Genomic DNA, 11,174 nt, shown 5'->3' with positions numbered 1-11,174 from the left:
CTGGAGGTAAAATCTCCACAGAATCTAGACCACATACAGGGCCCATAACTGTTGCTATTAATGAGTGAAAACATTCTCTAGAAACTAGAAGAATAATGTAACAGACTTTTATTAAAACAATCCTTGGGCAATATCTTCAATCACATGGCCTTGTAAGGTGATATCAGCTACATTATTATTATTATGTTTATCATTTGCATGTAATGAACATTACAACAAAACTTTAAAATCAAGCAGATGTATGCCTTCCTGGTTTTTTTGTGCTGTTAAAAAAAAAATTATAGGAGGCCATTGTTATGGACTGGGCTCCCACACTACCCAGACCAAACCAGCAAATCAGATGAAGTCACTTGTGATGTCATGTAATCAAACTGAACTTTGTAACTGGCCAGTTTGAACAAAAATCAGGATTTTCCTGTCATCCTGAGGCAGCATCATAAGGGAGGTCCTTCTGTTTTAACCTGTTTAGAAAATAGCTTGAGAATGAACAATCCACTTTTTGTCCACTGTTTCTGCTTTTTTTTGGGGGGGTGGGGGGTCTTTTCCAGCTATAAAATCAAACTCATGCTGAGTTCATCAGAACACTCATTTGATTTTATAAAATGAAGTATTGCCTTATTCTCAAATCACAAATAAGAGTCCATTGGGTCTTCAATTTGTAAATAAGTGTATTTTCTCATTGAGGTGAGACCAAAGGAAGAGAAGGAGAGTTCGGACTCTCTTTCTTTCTGAAACAAGTAATCTCATAATTTAAAATCTCTAGATGATATCAAAAGATGCACACACTCAGTACAGCCACTTATGCTACTTTAAATAACTCTCTACTTTTACACAAGTTCCAAGTGTTTTCTGGCTCCTGCCATTTCTGACATCACAGGCCATGGACCACTGCCTTGCAGTGGGGGAGTGGAGCTGGATTTAGACACAACAAGTTACATGCTCTCTTATTCATGGACTCAATAAAAGCACTTCCTCAGGGAGCTATTACATTTCCATGTTCAAGTCTGAGAGTTTGGGCACCCAGACACGATTGTCAGCAGCCCAGCCAGAGCAAATTTAACCTTGCCCTGAACTCTGGTGGAGCTCCAGTGGGACTGTCATGGAAATGTGAACTTTTGGCCAGGAGTCCCCAGCTCCAAAGAAAGGTTTGGAAAGCCAAACAAAACAGATCCCGAGTTAAGAAGTGAGGGGAAAAAGAAGCCAAACATTTTGTATGAAGGATGCTATAGCTCAGCAAGCATGACAAAGAGTTGGAAGTAAGGCCTCTTGCACTGGTCACCTCTCAGTGCCTCCAGTTTTTCTTCTGTAAAATGGGCATCATCTAAATCCTTATTACCCAATTTATGGTCCTAAGACCAACAGCACTGGCATCACCTGGTAGCTTATCTCAGGCCCCATCCTAGAGTTACTGAGTCAGATCCTGCATTTTAACAGGAACCTTAAGTGATCCCTGTGCATACTAAGCTTGAGAAGTTTGATGTAAAAGGTTCAGGTCCAAATGCCAAATGGCAAATCCATAATGGTAGAACCTCTTTTCAACATGAAGAGTGTGATGGCAAAGTGAAAGCCTATCTCTCAGATACAAAACTATTCCTGACCTATATAAACAAGACCACCAAGTGCTTGCTATACTCCTGCCAGCGTATAGGAAGCTGATTGATCAGAGAGTCCCCTAAACTCCCAGGGATTTGAAATCTGACTGTAAAGTTAAGCAGAAAAAAAAAAAAAAAAAAAAGATATATTCATACACTCAGGAATATAACCCAGGGGCACTATTAAACCTAAGTTTGCAAAATCTATCTTGGGAAAGAACAGGATAACAGAGTCTGCTCTGGGAGTCTTATTTGCATAGATGTTTCTGAGTCCTTTGGGGGATTTATGCAGAGGGATTTGGGACTTTTGCCAAATCCCAATCATGAGTTCCTTCAGTATCAGAAGGGCATAACTGATGTCCATCCTCTGAGAAAAGAGGATTAGAGAATAGAAACTCCCCTTTACCATGGAACTCAGGAATCCAAGCCCCCAAGTCTAGCCTAATGAGATCAGAGATGAAGCACAATCATATGAAAGACACTTCCTTCTATCCTGAAGCCACTCTGGGGCCATCTCCCCAGTTCCTTGAAGAGTGATACCCCTTGTCTTTGCTCTTCCAGAGCTCAGCTTTAACTAGAGGACTACAGCAAAAATAACCCTGAATTTGCTATCTGCCCAGAACTCTCCAGAGAAGCTGGGCACCCCAGGAATCTTGAGAAACCATAGTTAGAAGAGATACTGGGCACAGATGGGTCTGGCTGATAGTACAGCTAACAAAGCCTGTGAGAGCCATTTTGAATAGGATCAGGCCCTGAGATCTGCTGCAGGAAATGAGATGGAAAACCACTAAACAGAATCACTGTCAATTAAGTTACTGTCACCAGGGAACTGAGATGATGATTACACTGCTGGACTCTCCCAGGCCCCTTATCATATCAGCTTTTAGGGAAAGTAGTATTGTTACATTGGGCCTCAAAGTTGTTTGTACCCAGTGGAATGAAGGTCACATTTGAACTCAAGCCTACCTGGCTCTAAAATTGAAGTTCTCTTATTTGGGCTGCAGGAACCACCCACTTACCTCCAAAAACAAGATGGTAGATGGGACTTGCCAACAAGAATCAAGACCAGGCTTTGCAGTGAATCCTTAGTAGCCCAAGGCCTTACACTGGGAGAGGCAGGTAAGAGTACCAGGCTGGTGGAATTTTCCTGCCTAGAGCTCAATAGTCCATCCAATGTGTGGCCTACAAAGAGAGTAGGATTCCTGAAACCGTACTTTCCTCCATCCCTTAACAAATACGTTGCATCTCTCAGAAGGGGAGAAGCAAACCTTACCCTAGCCAGGAATGCCTGCTGGGTTGCAGCAGTACCAGCCTCATGGCCGTGGGACCTGTGTGGTCACATAGATCCCTTCACTTATAATGGCCCCATGCTTGGATTTAATGTTCTGCCATTGTTATCTTGAAATTCTTAATAATTTTGTCTTTGAATTTTTGTTATGAAAGGGAAGTCTGGTAGGACAACAGAGCATACACCCAGGTCTTGGAGCCTTGCCGCATGCATGGTCCCACCTTCCATATCCTTCCTGACTCCCTGGAACAGACTGTCAGTTGCCACTCCCTACCCCCTGGTGACCCAAGCACAACCCAGCATCCCATTGCCCCCCTGCAACTCTCCATTCAAGGATCCAGGTACTGAAAGATCTCGGTGCTCTTGGGTATTGCCTGTCTGCCATGAGTTGAAACAACAGGCCTGAGAAAGGAGATATTGTCCCACTTCTGATGGAAATCCTACATTTTCATTTTGCATTGGCCTTGAAAATTATGTAGCTGACTTTAGGCTGCAGTTTACTAGGGTTGGAACTTTCAAAATAATTAGAAGTTCAGCACACAAAGGAAGGGCACCTCTGTTCCCAGAGGCCACGATGGAAGTTGTCTCAATCATCCTTCTTTCTCTTTCCTTAGGCACTAGCTGCTCCTACAGGACTAGGACTTCTGCCTATTTATATTCTAGGCTAGCTCAACATCAAGTATTAGGAGCAAACTCTTTCCCTCTTTTATTCCTCCCTATAGTTATATATTTTTTTAAGTTGTGGCAGGGGAATTTTTGATTAGCCTTTCAACATAGTGGTAAGATTTGATACTAAGATTTATGCATTAGGGGTGAAATAGATGAACATTCCTCAGGACTGCTTCATTGCAAGGTTACTGGGGCCTATTTAACTTCAGTAAAAGCAATGTTATACATGGTCCAACTCACTGGTGTCTGGGGTCAAAGTTTCCCAAATGATGAATTGTTACTTTGCTTAAGCAGCTTTGTGCTTATATTTCTCTTAGAGAACTTGTCAACAGAGGAAACCCTTGAGCAAAGCCATATTCATATGCAACTGATCTCTATCCAACTATTCTATTAAGACCATTGTATTAATACTTAATGTCACCACCCCAAGCCCAGCAAAGGGAGGAGGGAGGCAGATAGAAATTTGTGATCTTTCAATAAATTCTCTTTAGGGATGAAGCAATACATTTTTTATCTATTAACCTGTGGGATCCTTTTGTCTAGGGAGTTGAGGCAAGTTTAGCCACCTTAGGATATAATTCAACCATAAAATCCCAACGTGGTACACTGAACAATTAGGAAAGAATTAGTAGGTAATATAAATAGCAATCAATAGAAGTTACAATATCACTCACAACTAATTGTAATATTTTGATACAGGTGACAATTAACTATAAATTCAGAATTCCTTAGACTTTCAAACAACATCAAGTTTATACATTTCTAAGACCTCAGTTTTCAAATTAAGAAACCAAGGATCTAAGAGGTAAAAAGTCCTATATATTGTCACACAGGATATTATCGGAATGATTGGTGCGTGAGACCCATATCTCCAAGAACTGAGCCCTATTTTTTCCTTATAGTGCATCCATAGAGGTTTATTACTTGTGGTAGATGATTATATCTAACAAAGGTAGGATTATGCCTAATGTTAGATGAACATTTCTGTAAGAACTTTGTAAATTTGGACTAAAATCTATGAACAAAGTATAAATAGAGAAATGTACAAGTGTGTGTGTGTGTGTGTGTGTGTGTGTGTGTGTGTCTGTGAGAGAGAGAGAAGAGAGAGCTCATACTCACACATATCCTGCTTTATTAAGTGAGCATGCACACATTATTGGTAGGGAAAATTAGATGATAGCCTCCCTAGCAAGATTTAAGGATTCTGGAAGCTCTCTTGTTGCTTCCTCAAACTTATCACCACAATTTAGAAAAATGCCCCAAATTCCAAAATTAAAAATGCAGTTCCCTGAACTAAGCAAAAGAGGACTTTGTACCTGGTGAAGTGTCATCAATTCACACATGAAACCTACAGACTAGAGAATGCAAAAGGACCTTACCAGTTAACTGGTCTAACCTTTGGTTAACATTTGACTCCAATATATCAGTGCCTAGAGAGTAGTGCCCTATTCTGTGAGAAAATATCCATCGCCCATCCCTCCATCCTTCCATCTAATTATTCATTCATTAGTTTAGCCAATATGTTTTGCATCCCTTCGCTCTGCCAGTGCGTCAGATACTGTCTCTTGTCTCTTAGTAACAAACTCACCCTCTTTATTCAGTCTATATTCTCCCACTGAGAAGCATTTCTAAGAGCTTTGGAATACAGGACAGCAGAGAAGGGATTTTTCTGCTGCAGTAGCTCCAGAAACTATCTGGGCACTAACAGATGGCAGAGGGATATCATGTTTCATCCACCTTCTCTTAAGAAACTTCTACTTTTGTGCTACAAGCCGCTGAGATATAATGGCAGCTTCACTGAATTTCTGGTGCTTCCAGACTTCCTCAAAACAGACAGAGGCCTCCCTGAACTTCACTTACCATCCCTCCCTAAGGCTGTGTAAGTTTCTAATTCCATGGTTCTCAAAATATCTACAATGGTTTCTCTTTCTGATAAATCTGAACAAAAACAGCCAAGCATTGGGCCATGGTCAAAAGATAGAGCTGAGTCAACCTGTTCCCTTCTCAGAAGCTGTCCCTTATATCGAGGAGCATCCTGTTTCTCTCCTCTGTGCATTGGTCCTTTTTGAACCCTAGGTAGCTGCACATATTAAATCATGTTCATTCATTTGTATCTCAGCTCAGGTTAGCCTTTGTGAGAAAAGGTGTCCCCGGGGAGGAGAGGAGAAGGTTGCTGTGGAAGAGAAGACTTCTGAGTGTGCAGATGACATTAATCACTCTAGTTTTTCTAACTTTTAGAACATAGAGATTGAATTATGCCCTTGGAGAAGTTTGGATGAATCCCATTGTCTTCAGTGACAGTCATAGACATTTTGCAGGTCAAAGGTGTAGGAGTGAGGGTCTCAGAAAGCCTGCTGTGTCAATGGGAGGGCCTTCACTTTTGCCTCTGGTAACCACTTAGGAGATGGCTATAGGTTGCTCTCATGCTCTAGCATCTCTGTTCTTTACTAGTTGACTAAGAAGGAAAAAAAAATGTGTCAACTAAGAGGGCCCTTTGCATTCCAAAAGAACTATCACACAAGGTGAGCCATGAAGCAGACTTGAACTTCTCTGTCCTCAAATTGCTGCAAAGCTTTGTGGCCGTGAACTGACCTGGCTATCTTTCATAGTGGCCAACTCTAGGCTGTGTACTTAATGGAAGGAGAAATGTAATTAGGTGGATAATATTTTATGGGAATTAGAAAACTCTTTAAGCATGAAGTTATGCTCAGGGTAAGCTCTGAATCCTCTATAAATATTTATTCTCCCAGAGAAAAATAATATTTCCTTAAGATTCCCCTAATTTTTTTCTCAGGGTTTATAGCCCTTTTAGTATTTTCTGGCTACACAGATGGGGTTTTCTGAAGACATTCTTATCAAAGCAATCACTCCAGTGTGTGTATGCACATGTGGTAGTCACATTAAATGTCCTACTTGTATTTAATAGTTAGTAGAATTGAAAAACAATGAAGTCAATTGTATCATAAGCAGAGCAATGATTTAAAAGGGTCTCCCCCAAATCAGACATGAATGTCCCTTCTGCACCTCAAGTTCTAAAGTAAATAAAGAGAATTTAGAGATCCAGTCAGGGAAAATGACTTGCAGGAAAATACTGAGTACTGATAAGAACAAGAGAATTGTATGTTCAACAGTGTATGGAAATGATGAATCTATTTCAACAATGTTGATCAACCTTGGCTTTCATGCATGTTTGTGAAGAGGCTGCCTCATTTTCCCCTTAAAACCTGATTTTACTTTTTATTTATCTAAGCTGGTTAATCTTTCTTTCCCTGAATATTTATTCAATGCTTACTCTGTGCCCAACATTACCCAGTGCAGCATGAGGAAACCCCTATTGCATTTATAATTGAGTTGGAAAGTCAAGACATGACACCTGAACTATAAAGTATTGATAGGACTACATATGTGTGTAAGTATGTCTGTCTGTTTGCCTATCTATCTATCTATCTATCTATCTATCTATCTATCTATCTATCTATCTATCTACATCTCTCAGAGAGAGAGAGAGAGAGAGAGAGAGAGAGAGAGAATGAGAACTGGGAATTTAACCAGGGCTGCTTTACCTTTGAGCTATATTTCCAGTCCTTTTTATCTTTTATTTTGAGACAAGGTCTTGCTAAGTTGCTTAAGTCCTTGCTAAATTGCTGAGGCTGACCTGGAATTTGTGATCCTCCTGTGTCACTGAGATTACAGGTATGCACTCCCACACCCAACTCTGATAGGAAGATATTTATCATTAAATGCACTTCTCTTCAATTTCGTGATCCTGCACAATGTACAAGACAGAGCACTAAGCATTTCTTTGGATATTTTCCTGTTTCTCCAGGTTTATTATCCATTTTTCTATCACTTGCTCTCAGCTCAGGCTGGTGGATCCATATAGATTACATCCACCTGGGATTGCCTTCTGGCGTTTGTAAATTTAGTCAGTGAGAGTGGCTCTCTTCTTGTTGGATGGTCTGAGATGAGCTGCTTTATTCACAGTGCAAGTACTTCAGAGCACTGTAAGTACTCACTGCCATGACCTATCAGGCTTAGTAATGGCTCCCCACAATTGCCAGTCTGAGAGTACTGCACATTCTCTTGTGCTGATTAAGGAAAACATGGATCTGCAAATTGTCTATAAAATTAAGTATATACCTCCCAATTTTGATGTGCTATCTCTTTCCTGCCTGGATCTGAACTCATACAAAGAACCTAAACTCATAAATCAGACAAATATCTCATCCTCAAGTAGTAAGACATGTCATAGCGTAAGTATGACAAAGTAGAATTTGTTAAGTAAGAGAAAGTATAGTGAGCCAGTGGAGTAGTAAACTTGAAATTAGGTCATATAGATTTTCATCCTTGCTCTGCTTCTAATTAATTGTGAGTACTTGAGAAAGAAATTATGCTTCTTTGGATGTTAGTTTCCTTAGGTGTATAATGAGAGGGATAAACTAGCTGTGCTTAATATTTCTTCGTTCTGTCTCTCTCTCTCTCTCTGTCTCTCTCTCTCTCTCTCTCTCTCTCTCTCTCTCTCTCTCTTTCTCAGGGCTATAAAGGAATAGCCATTATATGCTAGAAAGGGGTGGCAGCTAGAGGACTATGGTATCCTGAAGAAACATTAATTAACACACACCCAAATCACTAACAACTATGAAATTTCTGAGAAGGAAAAAATTTAGTGTAATACGGGAAAGCTTTATGGGATAGATGGTACCTGGGAACTCTTTATTTCATGTTGTGTTAGAAAAGCATTCAATGGGTAAGTGTTGGTAAATCCTTCTAAATTAAAGCAAAGCATATGGAATTTCTCCCATTTGTCACAGAGTAATATAGCTACAGAACCTGATTTACCTATGGTGGTTCACATGTACATGGTGCCAAATGTTGCCTGAGTTGTTTCTGAAGAGATACTTGTGACCAATTAGGATACCTAGAGTCACCGCTGTTCTTGCCAGAGCATGTACCTCTGTTCTCTCTAGACTCCCTTAAGATTTCCTCTGTGCCTACCATCTGATATAACACTGGATTTCCCTAAGCTAGCTAGAGCACTCCAAGGCTTGTTTTCTGATATTGACTCAGACTCTTACAGGAGTGAATGCAGCTCTCAGAGCCTCACTGATTGTGCTACCAGGAGGAGGGGGAGAAGATGTGCTGAAGGTGGACTCCTAGAATACTTGTGTGACTGCCAGTGAAGTTGCAATTTAAGGAAATGCATTAAAAATTGCTTGTTCTTGGACACAATGGTGACCAAACCCTCAAGGAACTTAAGTCTAGTATAAGAAAGGAAAGGCTAATGCAGTATTTTAGAAGAACACTGTAAGCACTGCAATATGGTACCATGTATGTCTTGGAACCCAGAGAGCCCATGTAACTCAGCTGGATGATAGTTACCAAGGAATCTGAGATTCCTATGAGAGATAAGGCATTATCTTTTTTTATGCTTTTTTTTTAATTGTAAACAAATGGGATAAATGTTGTTTCTCTGTTTGTACATGGAGTAAAGTACATTTGTGTAATCATAAATTTACATAGGGTAATGTTTGAGTCATTCTGTTATTTTTTTCCCTTCTGCCCCACCCCTCCCACCCCTCTTTTCCCTCTATACAGTCCTTCCTTCCTACATTCTTGCCCCCCTCTCTAACCCTAACCCTAAACCTAAACCTAACACTAACCCTAACACTAACCCCTCCCACCCCCATTATGTGTCATCATCTGCTTATAAGCGAGATCATACGTCCTTTGGTTTTTTGAGATTGGTTTATCTCATGTAGCATATTCTCCAATTTTATCCATTTGCCTGCAAATGCCATAATTTTATCATTCTTTATGGTGGAGTAATATTCCATTGTGTGTGTGTATATATATATATCACAGTTTCTTTATCCATTCATCAATTGAAGGACATCTAGGTTGGTTCCACAATCTGGCTATTGTGAATTGAGCAGCTATGAACATTGATGTGGCTATATCTCTGTAGTATGCTGATTTTAAGTCCTTTGGGTATAGGCCAAGGAGTGGGATAGCTGGGTCAAATGGTGGTTCCATTCCAAGCTTTCTGAGGAATCTCCATACTGCTTTCCAGAGTGGCTGCACTAATTTCAACTCAAAATGGATCAAGGACCTCGGAATCAGACCAGAGACCCTTCATCTTATAGAAGAAAAAGTAGGTCCAACATGTCGGCTTAGGATCAGACTTCCTTAACAGTACTCCCATAGCACAAGAAATAAAAGCAAGAATCAACAACTGGGATAGATTCAAACTAAAAAGCTTTGTCTCAGCAAAGGAAACTATCAGTAATGTGAAGAGAAAGCCTACAGAGTGGGAGAAAATCTTTGCCACTCATACTTCAGATAGAGCACTAATTTCCAGAATCTATAAAGAACTCAAAAAACTCAACACAAAGAATACAAATAATCTAATCGACAAATGGGTAAAGGAAATGAACAGACACTTCACAGAAGAAGATTTACAAGCAATCAACAGATATATGAAAAAATGTTCAACATCTCTAGTAATAAGAGAAATGAAAATCAAAACTACCCTAAGATTCCATCTCACCCCAATTAGAATGGCGATTATCAAGAACACAAGCAACAATAGGTGTTGGCAAGGATGTGGGGAAAAAGGTACACTCATATATTGCTGATAAGGCATTATCTTGATCAGACATTACAACTGTTACTTACATGAAGAGAGAGAGAAGGATGTTCACATCGATAGTAGGATGACCAAACCAGGGAAGTATAAAAGAACAAAGGATGTGTTTGAATTATTTTTGAATTATTATATCCTGTAAACATATAGGACCTTGATGTATTAGGAATAGAAAATAAAAGTAGAGGAGTGTCTTGTTTAGGCTTAGTTGAGCCTTTATGGACTTCCTCTGGAACCTAACTGTTCCAGATAGCTTTATTGGTATGGGAAGTACATTTTCATATCCACCAAGTCAATTTATAAGAACATTGGTGAGTGTAGCAAGTGTGTAAGTTGACGCTCTTTGTGCAGCATTATTTACCACACATCTCTTGGCAAAGTGAACTGAAAAATAGCGACAATAAAAGCTTCATATTTTTGCTGGGTGATGTGGCTTATGCCTATAATTCCAGCAATCCTGGAGACTGAGGCAGAAAGTTTGCAAGTTCCAGGCCAGTCTCAGCAACTTAGTGAGGCCCTGTCTCAAAAAAATATTATATTTTTTTTAAGAGCTGGATATGTAGCTCAATGGTAAAGTGCCCCTGGGTTCAATACCTAGTATCAAAAACAAACTAATTAATTAATTAAATTTAAAAACCAAGCAAGCAAGCAAACAAACCCTTCACATCATTCAATCAATATGTAATGGAATAATATCATTCCATTCAATGAATAACTCAGAAATCATACTATCTTACCAAAGAGAGAGAGAGATTGATGCCCCCAGCCAAAGAAAGCTCTGTGAGGCAAAGGAGGATCTGTATCTGTAACATACACTTGCAGTTCCCTCTGGGTTGTGGAATTGTTGCAGTTTTTCTCTCCTCTTGGTTTTAATGGGTGCCTGAGAAATACTGTAACTCCCAGAGCTTTGTAGGAAGGAGGGGAAAAAAAAAAAGCAGATTTAATGCTATTCTAAGTCTTTAGACACATTTACACATCCTCC

This window comes from Sciurus vulgaris (genome assembly GCF_902686455.1).
Source record: "Sciurus vulgaris genome assembly, chromosome: 15".
Classification (NCBI taxonomy): domain Eukaryota; kingdom Metazoa; phylum Chordata; class Mammalia; order Rodentia; family Sciuridae; genus Sciurus; species Sciurus vulgaris.
This window is presented reverse-complemented; position numbering follows the sequence as displayed.